The sequence below is a fragment of the Chaetodon auriga genome, chromosome 4 (genome assembly GCF_051107435.1).
Source record: "Chaetodon auriga isolate fChaAug3 chromosome 4, fChaAug3.hap1, whole genome shotgun sequence".
Taxonomy (NCBI): domain Eukaryota; kingdom Metazoa; phylum Chordata; class Actinopteri; order Chaetodontiformes; family Chaetodontidae; genus Chaetodon; species Chaetodon auriga.
The window spans coordinates 7,153,348-7,177,174 of NC_135077.1; the positions used below are offsets into that span (position 1 = coordinate 7,153,348).

At 41.5% G+C, this 23,827-nt stretch overlaps 1 protein-coding gene across 1 annotated transcript in view; it reads left to right on the forward strand.

Moving 5' to 3' along the window:
* The window catches only part of sgcz (sarcoglycan zeta), a 318,295-nt gene that overhangs the window by 126,785 nt on the left and 167,683 nt on the right, over positions 1–23,827 (forward strand). The window lies entirely within an intron of this gene.

Below are 23,827 nucleotides of genomic sequence, written 5' to 3' on the forward strand. Positions count from 1 at the left end.
ACTCTGTGATGCTAGCGTGGTGTGTCTGTACAGAATTTCATGGCAGTCCGTCCAAGAGTTGTCAAGCTATTTCAGTGTGAACTAAAGTGGTGGACCGACTGACTGACAGACAGACACTTTCATCTTGAGAGCCACACTGCTCGCGTGGCTAAAATACTCTTTAAATGTTGATCAAAGTAGTCTATGTCTATGTCTGTGTGGTTTAGTGATGTTTTGGATCACACAAAATGAAAGTGCTCTGAAGGTCAAACACATTTGTTCAAGCACATTTCTGCATGTGTAAATCACATTTTTTCATGACCACTTCACCCCATTAAAACTTTACTGTGCAAATTAAAAATGCATGCAGCTTGTTCCAGTTCCTTAAAAAAATGCTTTGGTGAAACCAGATTTTCATCTAATAGCAGAGAAAATGTGTCCTGAAATGAAATCTAATGAGGCCTGTTTATAGTCAGTCATTCCTTTTGCATTCCTCTTCCTCTCACACCACCTACAGATAAAAAGTAAAAAATGTTGTGCAGGTGTTGTGCCTCTGTATGTCTGAAGTTGGCGGCACAGTTGCAGTCTTCAAGTTTCAGTGAAGGCAGTGATGGATCAATCCATTTCTTTTTGATATGTTCAATTCACCACAGCGTGTAGGATTCAACAATTAGTAATCTGGTGTTGCTTTCTGGATAATCAAACATATTCTCTGCCAGTTGAAATGGCTAAAATCGAGCGTGGCTCTCACAAATACACAAACATTTTGATGTCCTCTAAGCTTTTTTTTTTTACTTCTTGAAAAAACTGAAATCTCTCACGCATGTAAGAAAATCTTCACATTATACTGTGAAGCATCAATAAAGAGGAGTCCCTTTATGCCTCCTCTGGAGTCTAAATATGACCTGATTGTGCTTTAAACATTTTTCTAACATATGCTGATACACTTCTCTGATGGTACACACACACACACACACACACACACACACACACACACACACACACACACACACACAGAGTCACGTTACCTTTGTTATCTACACAAGCTGTCTCTTCAGGCACACCACCCTGTGACGCCCTGTCTTCACACATTGAGGTAGTCATTCGTTCTTTCACTTTTACTCACACTGACAGATGCCTTTGGTTATTGTTTATGACACGACTCAGATTTACAAAAAGCATATATATTATTTCTGGTGACAAATTCACAGCAAATGTTGTCAGACACTGTATCATTGACTACATGTGCTTTGCTGTGATACTGTAAGATGGCTTTGTATTTCTAAAGGTTAAGGATAAAACCAGAGCTTTCGCATCAGTTGGTGTCGGCTTACTGAGAGCTGCACATCCCCAGAGCAGCATTTTGAAATATTACTTTGCAACAAAGTGATGAACAAGTGTGAATATTTCCTGCTTTGTATTCTCTGAGCAAATTGATTACACTGAATAAGGTACGGTATAACACTGCCAGTGTTAGGAGGTCAATTTCCACTGGGAGCCACCCATGTTAAAGATATGCTTTATTGGAATGCAAATGACCAATAAACGGATGGGGCTGGCAATTATATCCAAGCAGCTGTAGATGAGTGTTTGTACTGAACATCCATTGTAAATGTGTGTAACGGTTTGCATGTGAAGCAGGGCTTTCCTACAAAAGCCAACCTCTGTGAATCTCTCTGGGTAAATTAGATTCGCATATATATATTTATTTTGTCTTGTACTTTGAACGCTGGTGCGTAAAGTCTGCTTACTTGCGAGATGTTATCACAAAGTGATGTTAATGGTGACGCTCACATGCGCTGAAGATTATTCTCAGCATATTTTGCGTTCAATGGAATATTATGGATCCCTTCACCGTTATGACTTTCTATTGTGAGCAATGGTCTCGTCATAAAGCAAGTGGTGTGTGTTTACCAAGAGCTATTATCCACCCTACTAGAGTGTGAATTTTACACCAGCCGTGTGACTTGTACACTGGTGGAGTAATTACTCATCGTGCTCACCGTGAACTGAAGAGGATAATGAGATTTGTAAACAAAAGGCAGCCATTTTGGCAGCAGCCGACTCACTTACCATCCTCAATGGTCTCCTTTGACAGGTGTGTGTGTGTGTGTGTGTGTGTGTGTGTGTGTGTGTGTGTGAGTGTGAGTGAATAGTGCATGCATGCATTATGTGTCTGTGTGCCTTGAGCTCCACTCAAAGCAACAATAGACGGAGATAAAGAGCAAGTTAGCAATAGGGAGTTGGCATTAATCCACTCTTGCTCGTTTCCTCTCCCTCCGTCTTTCTTCTTCTCTCTGACCAGATTAACTCTCACCAAGGGGGGTTTCAATAATCATCAGACAAATAGGTGAGGTGGGCAGAGGCCAGTGCCACAGGTGTTACATCATGTGTGTGTGTGTGCATTCGTTACCTTTCAACAAGTCGAAATTGGTCCTAATTATGACTTGAGTGCATGCACATGTGCGTGGTGGTTTGTGCGACTTCATTCTTTCCAGTTAAATGTCGGAAAATTGCTGCATATGGGTTGCATTTATTTGTAATTTTCTTCTCAGCTCTGCATGTTTTCATCCTGGCCCTCCAATCTCTTTCTACCCTGTTGTCTTCATCCTCCCTCTCTCTTTAATTACCCCTCGCCCCAAGCTGGGTTACTCTATTGTCAAAAACTGCCTGAACAAAAGCTACAATGGAATAAAAGAAAAGCCTTCAAAAAAGGAAGAAATGATCCTCAAAATAGGACCTCTATTTATGGATGATGAGATGTCCTGTGAAGTGCCTGACTGTAATCAGCACTTTGGAGAGGGGAGCATAATCATCAGAGGGGATGGCCATGAAAATAAAAAGAGGGGGATGTGTCCGTGCATTCGGTTTTATTCCTGTGCTTTAGCACATCATTTCAAGCTTGTGCTAGTTGAATCATTTTCTGAAAAAATAGCACACAGTACTGTAAATATTTCTTAAAACTGGTGGTATTTAAAGAACTGTTATCTTCTCTTGTAGCTAAGTCCAACATTACAGCTGCTCTATGCAGTTTTTGGACACTAGTGACCACAGCTGGCATCGAAAGATCACCAAGATATTCAAGATATTCCCTGCAGGAATATTTGCTAAAACAGAATAAAAAATTTAATTCTGAAATAAACATATCGATTGAAGCATTGGGGATAAAGGCATGTTGTAAATGAAATGCCCTCGTAGCATGTGTGCTCTGAAGTTAGCCAGAGGAAGGAAGGAGGATGGCAGCAACAGCAAGCTGCCATTGCCATGGTGATAAATCTGGCTTTCTTTTGCATTCGAGCTCACGTTCCCTCACACATACTAAGATGTTTCATATTGTGTGTTTAAGTTGACATTATGCTGTTGTGACGGTGCTTTCTTTTTCCTCTTTCCCTTCCTTCTCTCTTTCTGATGTTTCTCAGTTCATTAAAAAGCGTTTCATTTCATCTTTAAAATGAGTGGAGCACAACTGAGGGAAAGCTCTGAAAGAGGAATATCTGATCTGAAGTCTTAATAATATATACGATAATGATAATATAATGTTTTGTAGTTAAAAGGCAAGACTGATTTCTCATTAGTGTGGCGATATCTATATCATCCGTATTCCCGCTCTGCAGCGTCGCACTCTGTATTCTGGTTGCATTGTAAAAAGGCCTTGAAAGTTACTGGGTTGCTGTCGGTGCGTCCTACAACATGTGTCACGATCTCCCACCGCTAACATACCTTGATCTCAGGGTATGTTACACTGAACTGTTAGGGAACTAAAACTACTTTGTTAAATGTAGTAGAGTCATGTTCAGTTTTTCCAGCTCAGCTAAAGCTTTCTCTTGGGATCGGACTGTTGTATTGGACTTGTTTTTCTTTCAGTCTCACGCTTGCTGTAGTTGTGACTTAGACTTGGTTCACTCTCAGACTTGGGTGGTTTTGAGAGTCTTGTCTTGTGTGGTACCTGCCCGTAATCTGTTTCCTGCCTTTCTACCATGAATCAAGTATGCATCTGAGTCCACTTACCTATTGCCATGCAGCAACCACAGCTGTGACAGGTAGAGCTTCTGTCTATATTCTTGCTATGTTTGCTGTTTTCCACATTGACCAGACAGACTGTACCATTAAATCAACCCATCACCGCCAGATCCAAGTAGATCAAAGCATCCTCTCGGGCATTTTTCAGCCAGGCTCCCAGGCAAGGATACTGGGCAGGCTACATGTTTGTTGTGCTCTCATCAATATAATGTGAATAAATATATCCACACATTTGGTGTGAAAACAGCAGGATAACTCAGTTGTGATAACACAGGAAAGCTGAGAGAGGATATTAACGAGCGTCCTTGCTTTATGCTCTGCTAACTTTATGGTTTTAAATTGCTTACGAAAGCATAAAGAACCTCAGTTGTATTCAAACGTGGAGATTGCTCAAAGCAGTCTTCAGCAGGAGTATCTGGGGACAAACCACTTCCTCCTCACACACTGCCTCTTCCTGTGCATTGAGAAGTGGATACACAATCTTTACCAGTTGGTGTTTTGCTCACAAATGGAAATAAGATTCAGCTCAGTCTTCACTCCAGAAACTTGTCTGAAAGTTGTGCAACTTTGAAAAGCAATCTTCAAGATACTTGAAAACTTTTTTTTTTTTTTCATTTGTCTGTACCTCATGCTGCCACATTAAGTGTCTGCATAGAGCTCCATGATGTTGCCAGACAGAATCAAAATGTTCAAGGAAGCATATGTCCAAATACCATATGTCTTGGCTACCTTTCTTTCCTGCTTAGGCTGTTGATTCCTTAATGGTACATTTTCTGTTTTTCCTCTAACTCACTGGGCCACTCTCTCTATTTTCATATGCTGCTTTCATGTTGCGTTCTGTGGTACTGGATGTCTGTTTTCAGTACCAGAATAAGTATCGACTCTGCTGATACTACTCTGCAGTTTTGACGCTAATTTACAAGTTAAAGGCTGCAACTTTGCAACTTTTTAATTGAACCTTGTGCTTTAGTTTTACTGCGCTAGTGGAGACAAAGAGAGAATGTAACAATATCAGAAATGGGTCTTCAAGTAAAGACCAAATGAAGCATAAACTGAGCTAATGTGTTTAAATCCAGACACTTGACACTGACCACTTAGACTAAGCTGATCCTAAGGCTTTCTTACACAACACATGCAGCACAACATATTAGACTGATAGAAAATGATACTTATGTCTTGTGTTATGCTCAGCATTATCCAAGACGTTCCCCAGAGTCCTCATTTAACTGCAGCTTGTTGCCAAGAAACATTAAATGGGTGTTTTAACAATGTCCTGCTGTGAGCAGTGATGATCTATTTATTGTTTGTGTTGTCTTGGCAAACATAACCAGAAGAAGAACTAGTTGAAATCTTCTTGCTACCAAGGTGATTTTATCATTTTCATTTGATCGCCTTATGCCCACCAAGCCGACATTCAATTAAATGCTTAATTGGATTCTTTCTTGCATGAAGCACAGTGTGTACTAATTTACTGTGTGTCTCTGATTTCTTATATTACAGTATTACTGCATGTAGTATTGTGTTTGTGAAGCATATAGCCACCATAGTGAAATCAACACACTAAGTGAATTTCCCCCCATTGTGGGATAAATAAAGTCTATCTTATCTTAAAGAATACAGTCAAATATTGATCAGAAAAGTCGTATACAGAGCAGACATAGATATTTGGTTCGTGGAGATTTTCTTCCAATGCTTTTCTGTCATCCCGTCCTGTTTTGATCTCTTTTTCTGCCCGTCATCCCTTTAGTTCCTGCTGAGTTTTCCCTTCCCTGTTTTTCTCCCTCATTTCATGTAGTAAGTCTTTGTGTGTGATCGATGCCGGGCCGAGAGAACTAAAAGAGAAATGGTTTCCTACTGTCATGACAAGCCTGAAAGCCAGGCCAGTGTTTATTTGCTCAACTTCTCAAAGGATTTTCTCTTTCTGCTGGCATGCTAAACTCTAGTGAACCTCAAAGCAGGTCAGCCGTACTCAACCATCTTGACTCGACGTCTCCAGCGACTGGACACTGTTACTTATCAAGTTCCAGGTTCTTGCGACTTACACTCATGCACATACACACATACATCCACATACTCATACAGACACTGTATGTTATTTCCCTGTCTGTCTCCTTCTGTCATAATGTTGTTCCCTCCAAAACAATTTTTTAATGTCACATTTTGTTGTACTTGGTAATGAATCTGGGCGCAGTTTCCTGAACAACCAATCATAGAGTCTAAGTGTTTTTGAAGGGTGTTTGTGTGAATGCTCTTAACTTTTTACAGCGTTTTCCCAGAGCAGTACTTACAGTAAGAGTGAGAGCACACAAACGATAGTAAAGAGCATCTTAATGTTGCCGTGCTAAGTTCCTTAAGCCACGTAACATATCACAACCCTCATTCCAGAAGTGAATTAAATGATTTGCAAACTGTGTTTATCCTAAACAATTTTGTTTCTGAGCCCATGCAGTAATCTCCTTCATATAATCTCATATCTCACAGAGTGGTGAAACTCGCTCCATCCTTGCTTGTGAATGACCTTGTGAGCCGTTCGAGGATGCCCCTTTCATACCCAATCATGAGACTCTCTCCTCTCATGAAGGAATGGCTTTTTGTTTTTGTCTGTGTAATTGGGGTTTAAACCAAACCTTATGCACGCATGATTTAACTGAGGTTGGGGACCATGTGGCCCAGTTCAGGGGGATATTCTACGGCTCAGATCAATTTATGAATTTTGAAGTTTACTAACACGAAACTAATAAATATGGACCAAATGTGTAATTAAATCCGAAAAGTGTTGCATCTGCCAGGAGAGAGCTATTGAATATATGTCATACTGAAGAGGTCAGTCCATACCAACCATGCATTAACTAATGCACCACAACAACAGCAGTACATGCAAACAGGGCATGTATTTTTTAGAGATCTGGTGGTCATGTGGTAGATGAGCCTGAGCTGCCGGGTGCCCTGAGACGCCGCAGGCGTCACAAAAACAGAGAGTTCATAAATGCATGCTCAGATCAATCCTCCCTGAAATTAATTATAGGCTAATGTAGTTTACCAGTTATTGATGCAAGAAGTAGATTGTAACAAGACAGAATTCAGATCACCATTTGTTTCAGAAAGACTCCTGGCCAACACCAACACATACATCACCCTTTGTGAGATTCTGTGCCAGTAAATGACTTGTTCTGGATATTTTTCCAAAGTGCCAGCTTACCTTCAGTCAGACCTACATGATATAGAGAGGTAGAATATTTAGGGGAGAATAGTCGTGCTGTGGTGGTTGCAAGAGAAATGGAGAGGCGGGGAATGAGACAAAAAGTCAGTAAGTAAGGAGAGATAGCGCTGAAAAATGTTCAGGCCTGCACATTTTCTTTGCTGCAGTTTCACAGTTACTCAAACATATCTGCATATCAGGGCTTCTTACAGGGGAAGAGGAATAGACCGAGGCAGATGGAGACAAAGACTGAAAGCAGGAGAGAGGGAGATAAGAGTGTGCATTTAAAAGTGATTTAAATAAGTTATTTTGTTCTTTCGAGCAACACAAGCTGAGAGACTTCTGCTGTCCTTTGGAACTTCCTAATAGCTACCATTCAAATATTCATTCAGCTTCACTATTTCTCTTTCTCTCCAAAGTTGCCTTTTTACATGTCTTGCACTTGCTCAACCAGGTCTTTTTAAAAAATCTCACCTCTTGAAGCATGTCCTTTCCCCCTGCGTTTGCACTGAGGTGAGACAGCTGCAAAGCTGCATGTGTGACTCTTTGTGGCACAGGTGGAGCTGACAGCAGGCACTGGCTGAAAAACAAGGTTTAACAGTTGGCAGGACTTGAGAAATCTGTACCAAACACTCACCATGCTCTTCAAGAACACACATACACACTGATTTACACACAGTCATTGACGCACCGTCGCTCGCCCTGGTTCTAAAATACACACCCGCATGCACAAACACACCTACTTGGGGTGCATACTCTTAAGTGCTGCCAGAGTCGTGCCCACACACACACACACACACACACACACACACACACACACACACACACACACACACTGTTTGTGTTGGCAGAAGCTGTCGTAAGGATCTGATTTCTAATTCTTATATGAGACTGTGGACTGACACTGGTATTGATGCCATATATTTTCTTATTTTCTTTATTGCAGGTAGCATCATATTTGCATTTGTATTTCATTATTACTCTTTTTATTCAGTTCAGACTTTTAATTCCATATTCACCACACCTAACTTACTGTTTGGTGTTCCTGTTTGTATATTTTGTTAGACTAAGATGAGAGAGAGTGACTATAAATCTCTGGAGCTTTGAGACAGTATTAGGTTTGTCTTACCTGTGCATTTTCTATGATATATGGCTCCAATCTCCTCCAGCAGACTCCCACAGAGCAACATGAGACCCCTATTTATTCTCCCTCTCTCTCATTGCCTTATTATTTTAGTGAAACAATGAGAGATGACTTGATTACAGTGTCAGTCAACTATGATTCATGGAGAAAATAAGCATGGCGCAAGCTCTAAAGGTGACTGGACAATAGCACATCGTGTTTGTTGCTGCTGACTATTATGCTGGTTGTTAAACTGCTGCCTGTCAGTTGAAATGTGAGGAAGAAGAAAGAAGTAGTGTGGTTTATGAGCATTGTTTGCAACCATGCAGGAAATGTGTTTGGATTGGTGCACTGTATTTTGGGGAAAGTGCCCCATTGGTTAGGAACAGTAACTTAAGTGGTGCAACTCGGTCAGCTTATCAAAATTTGCTCTGACGTCTTTTGAAATAGTGCTCAGTTATCTTCAACATGGAGTGTGTAGTATAAAGTCAGAATATTATGACACGTTTGTTCGAACGTTTAAGAAGAAAAGGCATCGATCACCTTTGTAACGATCTTTTAAGATCACTTACCATGTAGATTTAACATGTACACATTCACAATTTGTCACCTGTGTGCTAATGTTAATGGCTGACAGTTACTCAGCATTGGGGAGATAAACGAAAAGCATGAATCATAAACGGCATTGATTTTACCAGAGGCATCCAATGATTTGCGGTTTCTCTGGTCTCATCGGTTAATTTGCAAATCTCCTGTGTCACTGCTACTATGTCACTTTAAGGCAGCGTGGATTTGCTTGGGAACTGTCCTGATCAAACATTCTCCAGTTATCTTTGCCCATACGATAAAGTTTTAAGCTATGTATGGATCCATGGATTTCTGCTTTCTCAACAGACCTCAGTGGATACATTAGGTAGAATTGATTTCCATTCACTGACTGTATTATGCTTGTGTGTGTGTGTGTGTGTGTGTGTGTGTGTGTGTGTGTGTGTTCGTGTCTGTTCATGCTTCTTGACGAATAAGCATGACCTTGTGGATGCTGAAATTTAATCCACCATATACATGTAAGTGCATATATGTTATTTCGTCTCGATGAGGAATTATGACAGCCTGCTCTCAAGGGAGCGTGTGTGTGTGTGTGTGTGTGTGTGTGTGTGTGTGTGTGTGTGTGTGTGTTGATGTCTGCTATCTAAAGCTTGTTAGCTTCTAATGCTGCCTAATCACAACACTGGCATCGTGGTGCAGCCTGTTAAGCACACACACATGCACAAAGTCATGCTGATGCAAGAAGCATACACACACTCATATGCACGCATGGGCACTCACACATGCCGTCATACACAGCTGCATGCACTTAGACACAGACACGCTTGCCTACTCATGCACTTGCCCACACACATATGCCTCATGTGGAAGCTGCTATTATGCCATATTACAGGTAATGAACCAGTCCATATGTCTCCAGTCAGTTTCAAAGTGAGAGGCAGAAAGAGAGCTCCAGCAGCATTGCCACCGCTCAGTAGGCTGTGCCACTTTTATCTGCTTTATAAATGTACTCTGATTTTTTCCCCTCTTTTTTGACCTATGCAGCAAATTCCATGAAGGATATGACATTAAAGTAAAATGTTTTCACAATCACTGGATATATAAATCTCATCTTCAGCCTACTTTCAACTTTTTCCATGCCATTTTCCCAATTTGACGCAAGTCGCTCTGGTCTCTCTGTGACTTAAGTACCTGGTCTCCATATCGACTTTGACTTTACTAGAGTGGCAATTACATCAAAAAGGATATGCTGCACATCAATGATGCGGAGGTCAATAAAAAGGTGGCTTGAGTGTAATTTGCAGTGTTTAAGGCGAGAAACCACCTACGAATAAAATCATCCCCTTAGTCTCCACTGTGGTACGTACCTGAGAGAATGGATGAGAAAATGTGATCAGGTTCCTTCCTGTGTAGAAGTGAAAAAAAACATGAGTTTGCCTAATAGTTTGTCATGTAAACTTTTACTTGGGAAGTTGAAATGTTGAAATTAGAACTGACTTTTCCTATACCTAATAGAACGATAAGAGCGCGAAATTAGACTCCATCATTAATTATAGATCATTACCTGACTAGACTTTGAAGTCTGGAATCGAGCTGCAAAGCTGAATCCACACACACACACACACACACACACACACACACACACACACTCACATCAACATGCTATGTAAGGAACCCTGGGAGCCCTGAACACCGCCAGTGCTTGTTAGGTATAGGTAATTAATCATGTAAATTACCTCCTCCTCTCTAGCCCCGGGGACAGATGGAGGGTCCTATGTTTGCATTTAAGTAGGTGTTGAGCCTCACATTCCTGGTGATTAGCATATAGCTCAGCATATTAAAATACAGCGTACCATAGATTAGCCAAGCATAGGTTGGTTTAATTCTGTAACAGCGTTTTCACTTCTGGGGGAGAAAAGTATGACAAGTGAGAGTAGAGAAGAAGAGGGTGAAATGAACAGGAGAAGCAAATGAGGCATACAGACAAGCAGTGAGAATACACAGAGAACACATGAACCCATATCAGGGTGGACAACACTGTTGTGAATATGTTTACACACAGTAAGCCTGTAAGGATGAGTGAAAACATGTTAAAACATGTAGAAAGGAGGACAATTAAGACGCCTTTTCTTCTTTCCAATTAATGTAAACTTTACAGCATCTAAACACATAATTGAGTTAATTCTGTCGCCTGCATGTTTCATCTAGTTTCATCGAAGTCCACGTGTCGTCGGTCCTGTAACAAAAACATCAGAAACGGTCTCTCTCTCCAATCTGACAACTCACCAAAGGAATCTCAACAATTTATCTGCATTTTTCTCACTTTAAATATGCCTCTGCACTGTCCCCGCTGTCGACTAAATAGAGATTGTCATTTTGTTCCTTTGCTATTGTGCTATTGTCATACTGTGGCACATTTCCCCACGTACATTTGCTGTCACGTTTGTCATTTTGGAGGAGGAAGTATAATTTCTATCCTTCCTCCCCTCTCTGTTAAGTGAGCCTTTGGCAACGACATCTCTGTCTCTTTCCTTTGAGGACAGAAGCTCCAGTACGTCCTCAGGTGGCTGGGCATTTTGCCCTCTTTGCCTCTCCATTCGGGGTTTTGATGCTTTATGCTGCAACCTGACATGACCAAAACATTTGGCAGAGGTCTCCATGTACAAATATCACCTTTGCCAGCGACAAGGCGTGTATATCAATTCAGGGTAATCAGTCTAAAAAAAAAAAAAAAAAGCAGCAGATTTTAGATTTTGCTGTGATTGGGTCAGGGTTTGTAACAAAAGAAGAACTAATGGATATGAATGCATGTGAATTCCATTAATTATTGGACCAAATTTCAATTATTTTCAGTATAAACAAGTGGTAGTATATTGAAATAAACGTTATGCCGTGCTGAAGGCTAGTGGAGATATTTGAGAGCTGAAATAATTTGTTCAGCTCTCTCAAGTTGTCAGGATTCAAGCAGCAGCTTTTGTAATGAGCATCAGTTTTTTTTATTCGCTTTTTTTTAAAGAGAACTGCAAATTGCATCGAATTTACTTTTTTCACAGCAGTAATTTGGCAACATTTCCTTGTGTTTTTGTGTTTTGTTTTTTTCATTCAGCTGTTACTTTCCAATGTACAACTGCTCAGTTTTTATCTTGAGTTTAGTTTTAGCCTTGGGGAGCCAAGTGGAGCACTGACTTTCCGCCTTCATCCTTACAAAAATATCTCCTCAGCACTGTCTTTATTAAATGGAGGGAGATATATTTTGGCATTTCAAGTCATTGATTTTCCTCAGACAGCACAAAAGGTCCAAAGTTGAAAGGGTTTTTATAATTGTAACGCAACACAAAAAAACTATCGGGAGGTCTAAATGGTAAATGAACTGCACTGATATTTTCAACTCAAGTAAACGCTCACCCCTTTACTCACAGATTACATATGGCCGCCATGCAAGGAGCCCCCTGCTCATCAGGAGCGATAACCACCCATACATGGTCACACATTGATGGCACAGCTTTAGGAGCAAATTGGAGTTCAGTACTTATACTACAGGGGCCAGGGATTGAACCACTGACCATCTGATTAGTGTTCGACCGTTCTACCTCCTGAGTCAGTTCCAGAAAAGATGCGGGGCAGCCATCTTAGTAAATTAATGCCCTCGGTAACGTAATAATTTAATACTCAAAAACCCTAAAGTCTGATTCTTACACACCTTTGCAGTTTCAGCTTCCATCAATTTTCTGTACTAACTTCATGTTCCCATTGTTTTACATGTAAAATCCCAACAGCGTTTAGTGTTTACTATGAATAATAGTCTAACTTTTAGTGAAAGGCTCCTGTGCTTCACACACATTTTCATTAGTTTCATAGCAACAGCAGGAGCTGCTACCAGCAATCTCCCTGAGCATCTGTTTGGTGCTGCTGGCCGAAAAGATGTATCTGGAGGGTACACAGGTTATCTCCCACATCCATTCCAAAACATGAGGAAATATGGATAATTTGGTTTTAATGCGATGTTTAATCAGGGAAGGATGAGCAGGGGAAGACACACACAGAGAGGGAGGACTGAGGCAAAGAATGGAGGATGTGAGCGAGCAAACAGGAAGCACAGAACTAAGGAAGGAAAGGAGGATATAAAGGACATGTCTCGAGGCTTACATCAGCATCCATGAGGGTGCTTTCCCCTCGCTCTCTTTACAGGGCCAGATGGCCTTGGTCTTTAATCACGGTGTGTGTGTTTGTGTGAGACTGTGTGTGCCACTGTCAGAAAAGTGCAAGTGTGTGCCTGAAGCATCTTAGTACCTGTGTGCAAAGTCTAATTAAGCGCACGCATTTGTGTGTCGGGACTTGGTTTTACGCTGTTTTCATTTAAGACATAACACAATGCCTTTTCACCAGTAACAGCACCACTGGAGCTGTTAACATGGGCGGAGGGTGGGACGACCATTAAAAAACAAACCGATGTGATCTTTTTATCAGTCTTTCCAGGTGTGTGCGGTTCTTTGTGTGCCTGCTTTTAACTGTCAGGCAGTTGTTCTGGTCACAAACTAGCAGTTGGATTGACAGTTTTTACAGCTGTATTATATTTTTTAGAGTCTCGTATCCATTAAGTAATTTAATGTGTGTTTGATTGTGTCTGGACTTTTATTGCCACCATGACAGCGAATGTGTGTCTGGTTCCTTATGATCGTAATGGCTGAGATACGGGCAATGCACAGAGCGCTGGAAGGAAAAGCTAAATGAGCCAGATCGTTCTTCTCCTGGTTCGTGCTGAAGGGAAATATAATGCAAGTGAATGTTGCACAAATGACCATGGATGGTCAGTAAAAACACAAAGGAACACGGCCTACCAATGTGAGAGTTCAGGGGTGCAAAGAGAAGAGTGGCAAAATATCAAGTACAATCTTTATTATTTTCACAGAATCAGTTTGAATCATGAAACTTTGTGTTTTAAAACAATATATAGAACTCCCCCCCCCACAAACCAATGCACAAAGCTATGTTTCATTCACTGTATCTCAACCTAATATGGGTGTTGAGTGCATATCCTCACTCATAAAATATTTACAGTGTAAACTTTTGAGAGAATTGCAAAACCTGCAGTGTTTACGTGCATATTTGCTTGGTAGCAGTTTTCTTCTTTGGCACATAGCTGGTGTGGTATGGCTTGGTATGTTACCGCCTCCAACTCACTTACCGCTGCTCCAACTGACCGGTGAAATAGAAGTACAAACAAGACGCAGACCCTCTCATAAAAGCATTGCTCCCTAGCTCCCCTAGTGGTGAAAACCCCACATGGTACCTTCAAGCAGTTTTGATCATCAGAAATTTGTGAATTCTAGTCAGTATTTCAAGTCCTTACACTGATGTATTTGGCACATACACACTCACTCACACACACACACACACACACACACACACACACACACACACACACACACACACACAGAGCTTACAGCTGGTTAGCTGGAATCTCGTATGTTATGTGACATTTTACGTAAAACTGACATAGGAATTGCAGACCCAGATACTCCAGATGTTAAACGTGTAATGAAGCAACCTCCTCCACACTACACACTCAGTCTCATACACACACACACACACACAGACACACACACACACACACACGCACAGACACACACCTGCCAGACTAGTGGATGCCAGCATGTTTTAACCCTGGGGCTCTGCTGGCGAGTAGACAGAACAGAAGGAGAGGGAGAGAGAGACGGAGTAAAGCAAGAGAAGGGGAGAGGGAAGCCAATACAGATAGACTGAAGAAAAGAACGAGGGGAAAGAAACACACGGCAAACTGAGAGGGATGATGGTGCAAACAAGAAAAATAAAGAGCAGAGATGGGGAGTGTGAGAGAAGTGAGTCAGAGAGACAGAGCAGAGAGGAAAAGATGTGATGTAGAGCATGCAGCTGACCCTGAGCTGGGCTGCATTTGTAGTCAGAGATTCAGAAAGGAGGAGACAGCGGCTGGGAAAGACAGATGGAGGAAGAGCGAGGGCTGATGCAGCATAGAGAGAGAGAGATAGAGAGAGGTTTGTGATGTATTGTATGTTGCTGACCCTGGGCTGGGCTGAGCTGGTCCAGTCTGGCACATTTTGACCACAGAAAGACAGATGTCCGGGATGACTGCCAACTGTGTACATCTGATAGGAGAGGGTGTGCTAGTCTGTGTGTGTGTGTGTGTGTGTGTGTGTGTGTGTGTGTGTGTGTGTGATTGGCTGCTTGTTTTCCCCTATGTTTCTGATGCTGGTCGAATCTGTTGACAGTGAAAACAACATTGACAAAGCTAAAAAAGACACTCAGAAGTTTTCTCCTTTTCAGGAACAAGCTAACAAAGCAACTGCTCCACAAACCTGCTCGATGAAATTGCTGCACTGTATGAATGAATGAGTTAATGAGTGAATGAAAGAACACACAGCCTTTGCACAATGTCTCCTATTCAGTAGCAAAAAACGGCAATATAGCCTGGATGTAACGGCAGTTCAATAAATCTATCTACACCGTCGCTCTGCATCACAGTAAATGAAAGTATGTCAGCACAGTTACTGCAAGACATATAAAGAACAATACTGCCTGATCATATTCAACACATGCATTGAGAGTTATATTAGTGATATCAATGAGTGAAGTCGACACTCAACTACAAATAAAAATATATACTGTAGTGACCCATGGCAAGGCTCCCATCCATGCCTTGTATAACACCTAACCTAATGTTGATGTTGTGTTAATATCTTGTTGTGCTGCCCCCAAGTGGCCAAAAATCAATTAATGTCATCATTTTTACAAATCACCTTTACAAAGTGAAGAGTCTGAGGAACGTCCTCAATTGTCCTACTGTGTTGTTTAATTGGCTGGTGATTTTTAATGAGCACTTAGCTGGAACAGAGCTAATGGAGAGATGGAATGGAGAAAGACTGAGGAATAGCAGGGGTGTGAATGGATGGGTGCAGAGCAGCTGCTCCAAATGGCTCCAACAAAATCATGAAGAAAGAGAGAAATATCAAAGAAAGGTGTAAGGTTCTTGCCTCCTGCCACCTGACTTTGTCCATCGCTGCCCCTCTTTTGTGCATTAGAATCCTTCTTTGATGAAAAACGAGTGGTCAGCAGAGAGGAACAGGGGTGTACCCATCTGCTGCCCACCCCCCCTTTATCCATCTCTCTTTCTCTCTACCTCTTTTCACCCTCCATAACTCTCTCAGCCCAATCAGTTTCACTTCTATCCAGCCAATAGCCCTATTCTGCCCAGCTGAAGTCTCATCATCATTATCCTTTTTTCTCCCTCCCTCCAGCCCTCTATTTCATTTTGCCCTCCATCTGTCCATCTCCTATTTTCCGTTCTTTCTCAATCTCCTCTTTTCTCTGCTCTTTTTTTGTCTTGTGCCAGGTCCTCGTCCAGGGTACCAGCTGCGACCCCTGCAGCCCTACCTCTTCTCCTCTGTGCCAAGCTTTGGGTCTTTTTTCTAATGAGGGATGAAAACAGGGAGACAGGAGGGATGGCTGAAAAGAGAGAGGAGGCAAATGAATCAAAGATCACATTTCCATTTGGTGGCACCAAATAATTGTGTGAAAATGTCCATGTAACACTCTCAGGACCAAGCAATAGTGAAATTGTGAATCTTTGGAGTGGTGGTTGAAATACCTAGCTTTGTTTTTGCTGCTGACAATTTTCCAACACACATGAAAGAATTTAGAGAATAATGATGGTTAGAATTATGCTCATTGGAATACTTTCAATGAAAAGGGACAAAAGAAGGGTTAGAGTGTCTGTGTTTGATTGATAGCAGAGTGCCAGTGTTACACCGTAGAGAAGGATGGACACAGTAAACAAACTTAAGCTGTAGCTACACTTCATGTGCAAAAGGCTTGTTGTTGGTGGTGAAGCCGAAGTGAAGGAAAAGCTAAGGAAAGCTAATGTGTGTTGCTGTCAGAGTGTGCAGCTCTTGTGTTTTGTAGCAGGCCGTTGTCTGGCTCAGTGTAACCGTCTGCTCTGAATGTGATAAAATGCTGAATTCACTGCTTTGTGCAAGATTTGATTGACTGTAATGAAATAACGTCTACTTATAGCAGCTGTCTGGCTAATTAATGCAAAACTAGGGTGCACCATCATGAAACCAATAAATGAATGAATGCAGTTTGATTTCAGTTGGGGTTTTAGCTTTATTTAATTGAACACTTCTCTCTAAAGATACTATGAACAGTGTACATATTATTCCATTCAAAGTCCCACTGTAGTCTGTAAATTTACGACACGTTTATATACCACAGTATACAACATACTATGTCTACTAGTTGCACCCACAATACAAAGCACTTATTTTGCCTTCAGCAGTACGATGCTATGAACGAATCCATCACGCCATAATCAGCTATGAGTGAACAATGAGAACAGCTCTGACTGACGGACATGTTTTCACCATATCATGTTACCTAAACTGATCCCTGGACGACAGACCAAAACATTGTTGGTCCTGAAAACATTACACTTAATGATGTGGGAAAGCAGCTCTGAGGACAAACTATTAACTGAAAAATGTCATTGTAAAAAAGGTGAACAAGATTTTACCAGTAACACAGAACGGCACAAGGAACAATTCTCAGGGTAGAATTCTGTCTAAGTGAACTCTGACAGCCCAAACAAACTCTAAAAAAACAATAACCACACCAGGCCAAGACCAGATTGCATCTTTAACAAGCGACTTTCTGAGATTGGTTTCAAATGATTCTGACCCCTGAGCTTTCACAGTTATAGATGGGTTTGATAAAAATGGAAATAATGGCAGAGGAGGAATTACGCTGTTCGGGAAGATGAGTGACGGTTAGAGAAAGTAGACTTGTACCGAGGGATGGAGAGAGTGGATGGAGAGAGTGGATGGAGAGAGTGGCGACCAGCTTTGCTAGCCAGGATGAAAGTGTGAGGGATGTGCAAATGAAATAAAAACACCCAGACATGTATGCCAGTTGTGTTGACGTGTCAGACATGCACACAATTCAGGTAAGCAAGCAACCTCACCCTCACACAAAATGCTGCAGCTCTAATGACACCGCCAGGGTTGTAGTTTCAATCCCTGCTGGAGCCACCCTTGCTGAAAATAGGCACTCGTGGAATTTCTTTGGATAAAAGCATCCATAAAATTTTGTGTGCCAAATTGTGCACATACCCAAAAAACATTAGGGACAAATTAGAGCTGATGGAGCATGCATGTCTCTGCTGACCTGGTAAGAGGTCATTGCTTTGATTATGGCCTGGCTGCCTCTTTTACTCCCTCACACACAGAGAAAAGTTTGTGTTTTGGGCCAGAGTTGCAAGAAAATTGGCTTTTTGATTTTGTTTCCCATGGCTGTGAAACCAGTGTGAGACCAGACACTTCTGAAGCTTCTCTGTTGTCGGATGATGTTGTGCTGAAATGAGCTGGAACATCGGACTGCTTTGTGTGTGTTTGTGTGTGTGTGTGCATTCTACATCTCTGTCCTGATCCAGCCCTCGTCCATTCCACTCCCTGCCTTCATTTTATATTCTCGCATATTTCAAAGCTGCACCCCTCTGCCATGCTTGTGTCTGACAAGAGAGACAGCAGCTATAACAGGGCTGACACATCCTCCAGCATGTCACTTTGTTCAGAAAACAGCTTTTATGCCTCCAAACTAATAATTCATTTTGAGCTAAAGAGAGGGTGTTTAAGGATTTTTATATTATTTATTTATTTATTTATTTATTTTTTTATAGGCAGATGGCACCAGGACAATCGTGGCCATGTTTAGCCTCATTAATTATAATGTGTATGTGGAGCAGGGCACTTGGGCAGTGGGTTTGGACATTATCTTTCTTATTTACAGCTTTTCTGAGCAATTATATGAGGGTATATTCTGTTTAGTCAGGTGTCTCCAAGCAAAGCTGGTCCAAAGCGATAGCAACACAATCCAGTAGTTGTTTGAATGGTGTTAAGTTTAAAAATACTGCTCATTTGAATAGCTTTATGTCATGTCTCACATACAGATTGTTTAAGCGTAACCTCTTTCACAGGGCCATGCTTACTAATACTGAGGATTATGAAGTCCTGTCCCTCAGTGCAGAAAAAAAAAAAAAAAAAACACAGATCGAGGACTTGCATCACCAGAAAGAGATGCTCCGTTGACTCTGTGACTGATGATGAGGATTCATGCATTGAATGCAAACTGTTTGGTATTGCCTTCCATGCTCAGACGCTCTTCAGAATTAGTTCGGCACTTCAGTGATCCCAGGGACTGGCAGAGAAAATGATTTTCATTACAGCCATCTCACCCATGTTAATTAAACCAATAACTTGGCTGATTGTGGCCTTTTGGCTGCACGCTGCTGAGCCATGCATATTATGAACCTATAAGTGCACCCGTCCCTCCAGTAAAGGGATCTCATGGAGCTTGTCATGCTACATTTGGGCAACATGTTTAATAAACATACCAAATCATTACATACATTAATAAACATAGCAGGGCATCATTTATGTAACACAAGGTAATATTCAGTGTCAGACACTTAACGTTAATATCACTGCTAAATGAGGGGCTAGCATAAGGTTCCCTGCAGACTTACGCTGAACTAGTAATCTTCATCATGATTAGCACTGCATTGCTTTTCATCAGGGAGACTCCCTGTGACTCATTTTAAAATGTATTTAAAAAGAAGACGTGACAAGTCTCCATAATATATCTTCAACCTAAAAGAGGGAGTTTAACCCAGATGCACTGCATGCTGGGAGTGATGACCATATGTACAGAGAAACTTACTCAGTCCTGCGCCACCTGTCTGCACTAATCCAAATCGGTATCTGCTTAGATGGAGAGCTTTGCTTATACCCAATCCATAGTATTTTCCACTGTGCTTACATAAAGACATTAACTAACTACCATTTAACCATCAACACAACAGCATTGCTTATTGTCTGCTTATGACACCCCCACAAAAGAGTCACAAACTGTACGTAGCAGCAAATATCATGGATCCTGTGTGTTGGCATGTTGAATGAGCAGGGAAAGAAATGTTCAGAGGAGAAAGTGCATCTAATGTCATTTTGAAGGCCAGTTGGCAAGTCAGAGCATCTGTGAGAGCAGAGACGGGCTGAACTTGCCTGCAGATGTCAAGATTGCACAGATGTAATGCAAAATGGTGTGGTCTTCCTCTCAACAGTACCACTTATATTACTCTGTTCCTTGTCTTGTATGCCACAGTTAGTCAAGCGAGTCTCTTTATGTTGTCTCTCCATACCCCTGCTGGCTCAGCTGTCAGTCACATGTGTACATCAGACTGAACCCGTCAGTGGCTTGGCCGCTAAAGGGACATTTCTGAATATATCTCTGAACATTTTCTGTCTTTTCTCCAATAACTTCACACTGGCATAATTTTTTATTTTAATAAGGACTTAGTTTTATAATTTTGGTCTCATGAGTTCAATGTAGAGCTTCACAATGTGTTACACCTTCTCTGCCTTTCTGAATACAGGGACAGTCGGACTGTTCTCTTACACAACATCTGGGTTTTTTATCTGGTTTTCTGTGTGTCTGTGTGTGTGTGTGTCTGTGTGTGTGTGTGTGTGTGTGTGTGTGTTGGTATGTTGTATGATAAATGTCCCTGTTAAGGACAGCAATCACTCCTTCCCTCCTCCTTGTCTTTCCATTGTTTTGTTCTTGTCTGTGGTGTTGTGCCAGTAGCCCTCTCAGCACTCAATCAATTTTGTGTGTGTGTGTGTGTGTGTGTGTGTGTGTGTGTGTGTGTGTGTGTGTCTGTGGCCATGTATTACTCATGTTGTGGGGACATAAATCTGTTTACGCAGTCACATTGTGGGAACTCACCTTCCTTATGGGGACAAAGTGCAGGTCAGCATAATGTAAATCATTCAATTTTAGGGTCAAGACTTGGGTTAAGGTTTGGGTAAAGCTAGGTTCAGGTCACGCTTCGGGTTAGGCAAGTGACGGCTGGGGTAAGTCTCCAGGAAATAAATGTAAGTCTATGTAATGTACCCAACAGTGATGGAAACCTAATGTGTGTGTGCGTGCGTGTGTGTACATGTAGTGTTTTCTTTTTTGTCTACATAAGATGTTCCTGAACAAGAGATTTAACGATCTACCAAATCTCACGATAGCACGATAGGAATATGGCTTGGCGCCGTCCTGGAACTGTGACGCTATTTACCGTGATGTTACGTGGTTATTTACTAACTCTCCTTGCTGAAAATTGTCATGTTTTTGTTTGAACAGCAAGAGTGCAATCATAGCAGTCAAGAAGACTCCCATCATCCTTTGCATGCAAGCCAAGCACTGCTAAAAATAAACTCAACAAGAAAACTACAGATGAATGTGCCGATAACGGAAAAGAGATCGAGGATCCATCGACTCTGAGAGCTGACATGTGGCAACATTTCAGTTTTCCCGTTTCAATAACTGACAATGGCAAAAAAGAAACTAACAAACGCACAACAACTACACTATGGGAAACACATCAAACATGAGAAGCCATTTGGCACATCGCCACCTGGAAAAGCTCAAATCACAACAACAACAAAGCTTCAGCCAGACCAAAAGAGCTTGAAAGAAGCATTTGGAGCCCTTCTTCCCCAAAACAGCCCCAAAGCTGAAGAAATAACAGACGCATGAGTGAATATAAAGCCAAAGACTCAAGGTGGCTTTCTGGGGTCGACAACAATGGATGGTTAGTAAACACACTGCAGCCAAAGTATACAAGTCAACCAACGGCACAGTTCAGTCGCACAGTGATAGCAGCTCTGAAGCAGAGCGCATCAGAAAACCACAGATGGGCGGACTTCACAAGCTCCTCAGAGCCACATTACAGTCACAGCTCATGTTATGAGCAGGGAATGGGAAATGAAAAGCTTTGTCCTCCAATCACACACTGGACTCAACGTAGCTGAGGTTTTGAAATCTGCTGTTTTGTAGTGGGAGCTCGACATGAAGAATAACAACAATCATCGCGGTATTGCTGTCGTTACAGACAATGCACGAAGTAAGGATGTAGCGGTGAGAGAGGCAGGACTGTCTGCACACATACAGTGTGTCTGCTCTGTCAAATGAGGCATGTGGCCGCGTTTTTGTCACCACAGCTCAACGACCACAGCTGAGCTGACCCGAGTTATTTCATAAAAGGCTGCTACCGACTGCTGCGTTGTTTCGTTGTGTGTTTTGAAATTGTCCATGGTTCAAACATTCATTGCCAAAGACAATTCATGGACGTCTTCTGCACCTACTTCGGTCATGGCTGGCTACTTTCATTTTATTTTATGAAAGAAGGAAAGTGGAGAAACATACACTAATATATATAGACAAATTTATTAGTCATGGGCATTTTTTTCAAGGTATTTTTCTTTTTTTGAATATTGCAATAAATATCATATCTTGGCCTTAATATCGATGTATTATTGAGATTTTGGTATTGTTGCATCCCTATTCTATTTTTGGCTTAATTTGAAATACATGGTTATATCATGGAGTTTAATTATCATATAATATGATAAACAATGCTGTCCATATTTGCAAAACCTGGTTACCTCGAGGACACAGGAGGCTGCTGTATTTGTCCACGGGACACACTGGGTACATGCAATTACCCCAATTCACCAGTGCTACTCAAAGGTCTTTAAAATTGTAGACTTGCTGCCTCCTTAATCATACATAGACCAATGTGTTTCAATTATTAATCTCCTAAACATTTTATAATGCAAGTAAAAACACTGGTGGGAGTTCAGGTTCACGAGTTCACTCCAGTGTTTTTACTAGCCATAAATGTTTTAAGGACACAGTTTTTAATTAAAAGGTGATGAGGTGCTTCAAACAGTTTGCTTAACAAGTTTTTGGTCTGCACTAGAATGACCTGCACGCTCCAGTACGGACAAGTCTTCATTTTATGAAACACATACGTTTGTTTTGCAGTTATTATCTTAAAATAAGGCAAAGAAAGTTTCGCACTGACTGCATTAGTCCAGCTGCCAGTGGCACAGTGACCTGGATTACATTAGTTGTTCTGCAGCTGACTCATTTCCTATTGACTTTGGTGTTCTGGCATTTCATCCAAGTACACCACAGTTTAAGATTTCCCCAGCAGGATCAGGCTGTGGGGGTTAATGTCAGGATTGAATGCAGTGGTGCGCTCCTGCAAGTGGCTACATGATCTGAGGGCTGACACTAACTTACCTGCTCATTACTTTCATTAGGTTTCTCATGCGAGGTAAGAGTACAAACCCAGTGGAGCTTCTCTTTACAGGGAAGGTTCAGCTTCTCATTCGCTAAGGTCAGTGTCTTTAAAGCTTTGCCAACTCACAGCTCCTTTTGTTCTCGTCCTCTGATTCCCTCTTGGACACCAGCTCTCACACTGGTTCCGTCCTAGATTGGTGCAGGTTTCAGTTAGTGCCTTATTTAATTAGGCACATATCGATCACACTCCAAATTTCCCTGTTAGTCCTCTATGAGTGGTCCTTCCTGAGTTTGGGGTTCGTGTTGGCTTCGTGTTGACGTGCAGCTGAACAATCTTTCTGGAGGAAGTAGTTCCCATTGCCTTCCTTCCTTTGTTTAAGACAAGCTCACTGTCATTATAGAGCAATCTCAGTATTTACATTCTTGCAAAAACACAGTTTCTGAAGCTTAAAAACATGCTGAACACATTTACTTCTTTACAGTAAAACGTTGAATAAATGTTTGCTGCACTGTAACATGACAAAAAATGATGGTGATGATGATGATGATTGTTTTTTTTTTTTTTTTCTTGGAAGTATTTGCTGCCAGGAATGTGTGTTTCTGTGTCAGGGTGTGTGAATTTCCATATGTGGTAATGCAAGTTGTGCTCTGTCATAGGATTATTGATGAAGAGAAGGAGAGAAGTGGACAGGTGAGATCAAGAGGAATGCTGTAAGGGGAATTTTGGGTGGATTGAGCTTGATGGAGTTGAAGGGACTTGAGAGCATCAAAATGAGAGA